Source organism: Lepidochelys kempii, chromosome 1 (assembly GCF_965140285.1).
Source record: "Lepidochelys kempii isolate rLepKem1 chromosome 1, rLepKem1.hap1, whole genome shotgun sequence".
Taxonomy (NCBI): Eukaryota; Metazoa; Chordata; order Testudines; family Cheloniidae; genus Lepidochelys; species Lepidochelys kempii.
Genome location: NC_136380.1, coordinates 274,519,795 through 274,526,599, shown reverse-complemented (window position 1 = coordinate 274,526,599; position 6,805 = coordinate 274,519,795). Strand labels below are relative to the sequence as shown.

General features: G+C 49.2%; 1 long non-coding RNA gene across 2 annotated transcripts; it reads right to left on the bottom strand.

Annotated features, from left to right (window-relative positions):
• Window positions 1-494: 494 nt before the first annotated feature.
• LOC140905053 (uncharacterized) lies at window positions 495-5,463 on the bottom strand. 2 transcript variants are annotated; one of them, XR_012156726.2, is made up of 3 exons: window positions 5,299-5,463; window positions 3,168-3,220; window positions 495-1,812 (listed from the first exon to the last, which is right to left on the bottom strand). It is a non-coding gene; the product is annotated as an uncharacterized LOC140905053 (long non-coding RNA). The 2 variants fall into 2 exon arrangements; XR_012156725.2 differs by lacking the exon at window positions 495-1,812 and adding an exon at window positions 2,642-2,701.
• Window positions 5,464-6,805: the final 1,342 nt, after the last annotated feature.

Below are 6,805 nucleotides of genomic sequence, written 5' to 3'. Positions count from 1 at the left end.
TGTTTAAAATAATCACCTCAATGATAAAATCAGACTTGTCTAGATTAGAAGCTGAGAGGACAGTAGTTAACATCGATGTCACATCAGAGCTCTTATGTACATGCCGTGGCCCAGCATGAAGTATCACTGCAAACTACTCACATTGAACTACAGGAGTCAGCGGGGAAAGACCTGCTGGACCAGCTACTTGCTGCTGGTTCTGCATTCATAATTCATTCATCTCACTTTGAGAATATATTTGAGGCATGGGCATGTGATCTCTTCACCAGTCACATAATTTCTTTAGCCATTTTATAATTACTGTTTAACGTATTAAAAGAGACAGACGTCTACTGAGTTTAGGTGGACCAACCCACACAGCATTATTGGGTAATATCCTGCTGGCACCATCTTGGTGATACTATGTTGCGGTTCAGTGATGAGACAGAACACAGCTTTATGCAAGCAAACAGGCTGATCAGCGGAGATGGGCTGTTCTGCCCCCCCCCCCGCCTTCTCCTTTTATTATATTTCTCCCCCTAAGCATTACACACTGCTACACAAAGGAATGTATGACGTTGATTCATATGCTTAGTTACCATCCTCTATCTACTACAATCCTGGTTCTCAGGCCTTGAGCCCAGGCTAAAGAAACCTCCCACAGTTGCTGTCCAAACAATCAAGTTCTCAGGGTTCATATCTAGCCCTTGTCCTTGGATAGAGCAATGTGTGCATTGCTTCTAGGAAACAGTCAGGGTGTGCCCCGCCTGCTTCCAGGTGGAATAGCTAGACATTAACCCTTCATCTCCCCTTTTTTGTTTATTGAAGTTGGCCATCTCATGGTAGCCGCCAATTTGTTTTGTCATGCTATTTAACTCCCAGACAGACAAGGACATAACCTGGGGAGCTTTCCAGGGCAAAATTTTACAAAGTCTTAACAAGGAAGGAATACATTGTACACAGCAACAACAAAAAATAAGCCCAATGATTACAAACACAAAATAACCAAAAGCTTAACATCTGCAATATAATCATCTAAAAGGGGTACACTTCTTTTACTACAATTGTAACCAGCAAAAGGCAATATAAGTATCATTCTACTAAGACAGCAAAGGGTGCCATCACTTAAATTTGCAGGAATATAATTAAAGGTGCATGAACCACAAGTAAAAACCCATCCTGATGGTAGGATGATATGGCCATAATTATATGAAACATTAACAGCATGGGAACAATTTAAAAGGGATTGAGAAATTTTTTGACAGCCCAATGGCACCTTTGTACTAGTGCAGTTAACTACACGCGCACAGCTGACATTGTGAGCCCCGGCCGGGTACGGTGTGTGAAGGGATATAGCCGTGCGAGGCAGAATATAGTTGGCCGGGCCCCAATTAGCCATGCTAGAGTACTGGGAGAAAAGATTAGCATAAGCAGAGAACAGTGTCTTATTCTCCTTCGGACTTGTAACGGGGGAGGCGCTTCCGAGCCAACCCCTACAGAAAATAGCAGGCACAAAAGGCACACAATCATCACAGAATTAGCAGTGATTTGGGCGAGAATCGCCACAAACAAAGTCTTAGAAGTTTCTGGCTGCTGATCTGCTGCCAGTTTTCGTTGAGCCGTGGCGACCAACGCTTTTACTGCTCCCCATGTCACGGGCTGGCTTGGGACGCTACGCCTCTTCCGTTTCCGTCCCGCCGTTGTCGACTCGGGGGGCAACGCGGTCTCCTCCAAGGTCAGCTGAAACTCTGGTATGGGATTCGACAGCCCCTGGTGCCATGCCATGTTGTTTAAGTGCTGGTCGCACGCACCGGGCTGGAACCCACAACGGTCCTGCAGGGAGAGACACAGCAGCATATCCCCGACCCCAAGTGATTAGAGGTGCTGGGCCCAGCCACTGTGGATCGGGCAGCTGACGGTAAAAGACACGCGGTCTTTCCAGTACCTCAGATTTGTGAAAATGCCGATCCGCAGGGGTCTGCTGATCTGCATTCAGTGTTAAATTATTTAAAGTAAACAAGAGGATATACATTTGTTGTTGAATGTCTCCTAAGGTTCGGAGACGCAGCTCCCCTTGTTTTAATTGTTTATCTAGCAAGGTTTTGAGTGTGCGATTGGCACGTTCAACAATGGCTTGGCCCGTGGAATTATAAGGGATTCCGTGTTTAAGACGGACGTCCCAGCGGGCACAAAAGGTGGAGAGGGCTGCAGAGCAGTAGGCTGGGGCATTATCTGTTTTAATTTGGCAAGGGCGACCCATAACAGAAAAGCAGGCCAGCAAATGGTGAATAACTTTGTTAGTGGCTTCCCCACGTTGTGGGGTTGCCCAAAGGAAGCCTGAATAAGTATCAACGGAAACATGTAAAAATGAATAGGGGCGGAATTGTGGTACATGAGTAACATCCATTTGCCACAGCTGATTTGCTGCGGTACCTCGGGGGTTAACGGCATAAGAAAAAGTAGGAGCAGCAGCAGCACAGTGGGGGCAGGAACGAACAATGGAACGTGCATGATCAGCAGGAATGTGAAACTGCCGGGCCAAAACAGAGGCAGACTGATGAAAAAAGGCATGGCTTTCAATGGGGTCAGAAAAAAGGGAATTTACCTGACCACGCAACGCGCGATCGGCGCGTGCATTGCTCTCAGTGTGTGGCCCAGGCAGAGGGGTATGACTGCGAATATGAGCAACAAAGTAAGGGAAATGACGAGTGGCAAGAAGATGCTGTAAAGACAAAAACAGGTGAAGGAGGTCTGCATCAACCTGAGGGGTAATGAGGGCAAGGGGTAAATGATCAATTACCTGATAAACATAATGGGTATCCACAATTAAATCAAAGGGACAATCAGCAAAAGATTGAAAGGCCAAAATAACAGCAGCTAATTCTGAACGCTGTGCCGAACGCTGAGGCAGTGTAAAATGAGAATGCCAACGAGGGGGGTCACCCAACTGATAAGTGACTACACCTCGGTGGGGAGAGCCATCAGATGTTAATATCGAGGGTGGTGTCTAACTTTGTAAGTAAATCACGGCCCCAAATATTGAGGTGGACAGGGAGCACAAAAGGGCGGATTGTAGCAAGGGCACGGCCTCCTGGTTTAGAGACCGTGACCCAAGACAAACTTTGGCGCCCAGGTTTGCTACCTCCAATCCCCCACAACTCTTTAGAAGGAACCGTAGGCCAACTAACCGGCCACTCCAGATCACGAATCACTGTAACGTCAGCTCCAGTGTCCACCAGCCCTGTAAAAGGAACATCATTTAAAAGAAGTGTTAACTGAGGTTTCGAGGGGCGGACTGACATCGTCAGAGCAACAAGTGGAGAAGACGCGCTGTGAGACGGCAAGTGAGACAACGTAGATCCAAAGCCTCCTCTACCCCGAGTTCGATCCTCGGCAGCTGGCACCTGATAGGGGACTAAAATCAATTGTGCAATTGACCGTCCACGCGGGAGCGACTGTGGAAGATGAGTCCACACCTGAACCTTAATAATGCCAGTGTAATCAGCATCAATGACCCCTGGAATGACAAAAAGGCCCTGTTTCCCAGCATGTGAGCGAGGGAGAACAAGACCTACAAAGCCAGCAGGGAGAGGTCCCGTCACCTGTGTAAGTATGGCACAGACCTCCCCTGGCAGCTGAAAGTCAGTGTCCTCCTGCATGATCAAATCAAGCCCTGCACTTCCAGCAGTCGCTGCCCTCAGAGTCTACGGATTCCAAGGCAGAGGAGCGATTGCCTGAGTAGGAAACACCCCCGTTTGGCCCTGGGTTCGGGGGGGGCCCGTCGCGCGGTTTCCCGACCTGCTACGACACTGATTAGCCCAGTGATAACCTTTCCCACACTTGGGGCACTTCTTTGAGGGTCGGGCTGGTGCCTTAGATGAGCGGCACTCCCGCTGAAAATGACCCTCCTTTCCACAGCGGTAACAGCGCTTCCCCTCCTTCCCAGTCTTTCTGAGGGCGGCAGCCAGAACTCCAGCCTTGTGGGCTTGTGTGCCAATGTTCTGGCACACCCGCAGCATGTCTGAGAGCTCTAAAATACCAGAGACTTGTGCTGCCTGGAGAGCACGGTGGCAATCCTCATTTGCATTTTCAACTGCCAATTTTAACAGGAGCTTGTGAGCTGCCTCAGTGTTATCCACCTGTCGGAGGATAGCCTCCTGCAATCTGTTGGTAAAATCCAAAAAGGACTCTAAGGCACCCTGACGGATACTGACAAAGCTTTTGGTAGGCTTGCCTGAATCCGGGACCTTCTTGAAAGCATGCTGGGCACAGGTGGAAATAATGGGGAAGACGACCTGAGGGAGTTGAGACTGCATCTCAATAGTAGCAAACTGGCCCTCCCCTGCCAAATGCTCATAAATGATACCTTGCTCTCTATATACCTGGGCTTGGCGTTCTGCCATCTGCCGATACTCACTAAGCCAAATAACATACTGACTGGGTGACAACATCATGCGCAGCAGCGTTTTCCAATCCTCAGGGATTAGGGAGTACCCAGCACCCATCCCTTCAATGAGACCACGCACAAAGGTGCTAGTCAGGCCAAATTCACGAATTGCTTTCTTTACCTCTCTAACCACCGAGTATGGCAGAGTGGTCCAGGTGCCCACGGGGTTGCCCTGGTCATCATTCTGCCAGGTCACCGGGCAAACGGAGACCAGATCAGCCAGTTCCTCTGCTGTAAGATCTGATCGAGCTTTCGCTGCGTGAACCATTTGTTGCACCAGCGAAAGCTTCTGAGCAGATGCAGATGACTCTCCGGGGGGCCCCACGCGGGGAGGGTGATCACACACCGGCTCCGGTGGGGAAGGCCAGGGAGGCGGTGGTAATAGAGGCACTGGGGGCGAAGCAGGGGGAGGGATGGCTGCAGGAGCGGACGGGGGTGGCAGGATCGGCAGCTCCTCTGTTGCGGCTGGAGAGGGCCTTTCCGAGGCGACACGCTGTGTCGCATCGCCAGGAGGGGGGATGGCTGCAGGGGCGGACGGGGGCGGCGAGAGCACCAGCCTCGCGAGGGAGGGTCTGTGCGAAGCGACACGCTGTACCACGTCGCGGCAGAGGTGCCAGGCATGTAAAGCCTGCACGGGTGCCCGAGGCTCTTTGTGCAATGTCTGGCCCAATCGCTCCCAGTCCGCTAGCTTAAGGCTTCCAGCTTCAGGATACCACGGGCACTTGGCACGCACCTCCTGTAGCAGGAGAGTGAGTTCTCGAGCCGGGCAGTCATGCTGAGCCTTACGCAGCAAATACTGCAGCTCATTGCGGTGTTGCACTTGCAAAGCAGAGAGGGAGCTTCCCATACTTACCACAATGAAAAATACTCACCGGGATCCACGAAGTGGATGAGTGACGCGTCTGAAACCCTTGCCGGGCGAGGTGAGTGCTGAGGGCCCCACGTTTGGGCGCCAGTTGTTGCGGTTCAGTGATGAGACAGAACACAGCTTTATGCAAGCAAACAGGCTGGTCAGCGGAGATGGGCTGTTCTGCCCCCCCCCCCCGCCTTCCACCTTCTCCTTTTATTATATTTCTCCCCCTAAGCATTACACACTGCTACACAAAGGAATGTATGACGTTGATTCATATGCTTAGTTACCATCCTCTATCTACTACAATCCTGGTTCTCAGGCCTTGAGCCCAGGCTAAAGAAACCTCCCACAGTTGCTGTCCAAACAATCAAGTTCTCAGGGTTCATATCTAGCCCTTGTCCTTGGATAGAGCAATGTGTGCATTGCTCCTAGGAAACAGTCAGGGTGTGCCCCGCCTGCTTCCAGGTGGAATAGCTAGACATTAACCCTTCAATACTAGAATGCAGGCGGACACCATGTTGGTAAAGAGTGGCATGGTAAAGGGTGGGAGGTCATTCACTGTTAATATGGGAACCTTCAACCATGCTACCATCAACAACCAGAAATATCAATCAGGGGCTGAAAAGCAAAAATGCCAGGTTACCAGGGCTGAAAAACACAACATTAGCAGGCCAGCCTAGCAGGGTGGTTTTTGGTCCTGGGAACAGGAAGTAAAAAGATCATTTAGGACATAGTGTATCAATAGCCACAGTGGCTGTCTGCACTAAAAAATCAGAAGAGAACCTTGCGAAATATGAGATGAACATGTTTGCAACTTCTAAAGCTGGGAGAGGTAGCACTGACAATTTAAATGAGCCATCTGTTGTTATTTGCCATGAAGATGAAGAAGAAGAAGAAGAAGAAGAAGAAGAATCGGTCAGCTCAGCTTCCTTAGCAAGTGTCCGGGAAGAAATCCCAAGTAAAAGCTCATCACAAGAGACTGGGGCAAGATTCAGCAATGTGGCCACATTCCCAAGAACATTCAGACTCCATTCATTGTTATCTTGTTGAGAAAGGACTTATTCAGGCGACATTTGAAACTTTTAATTTTCCACAGTGGAATGGCAGATGTTTCTCTGATACAATCTTATTGAATTTACTACCAAATGGAGAAGTCATCAGTCAATGCTGGATGTTGTATTCCTGTGCAGGGAACAAAGCATTCTGTTTTCCATGCCACATTTGCCTGAGCAGCTTCCAAGATATCTCAATATCATGCAGAAGATTTCATAAATAGTGTGTCCTACTGGAAGAAGTTGAAACCTAAACTAAGAAAGCATGAGGTATCAGAAGGTCATATGAACTGTGGCTTAGTCTGGAGAGAACTGCACAACTGTCTCAAGAATTCTGTGACTTGATGAAAAGCTGCAGCAGAAACATTGGCATTTAATACTTCAACGATGTCTGGGTCACACTATTTCTTGGTGAGAGAAATCTACCATTTCAAGGTGAGATTGAACACTTGGGAGAAAGACAGAATGGAAACT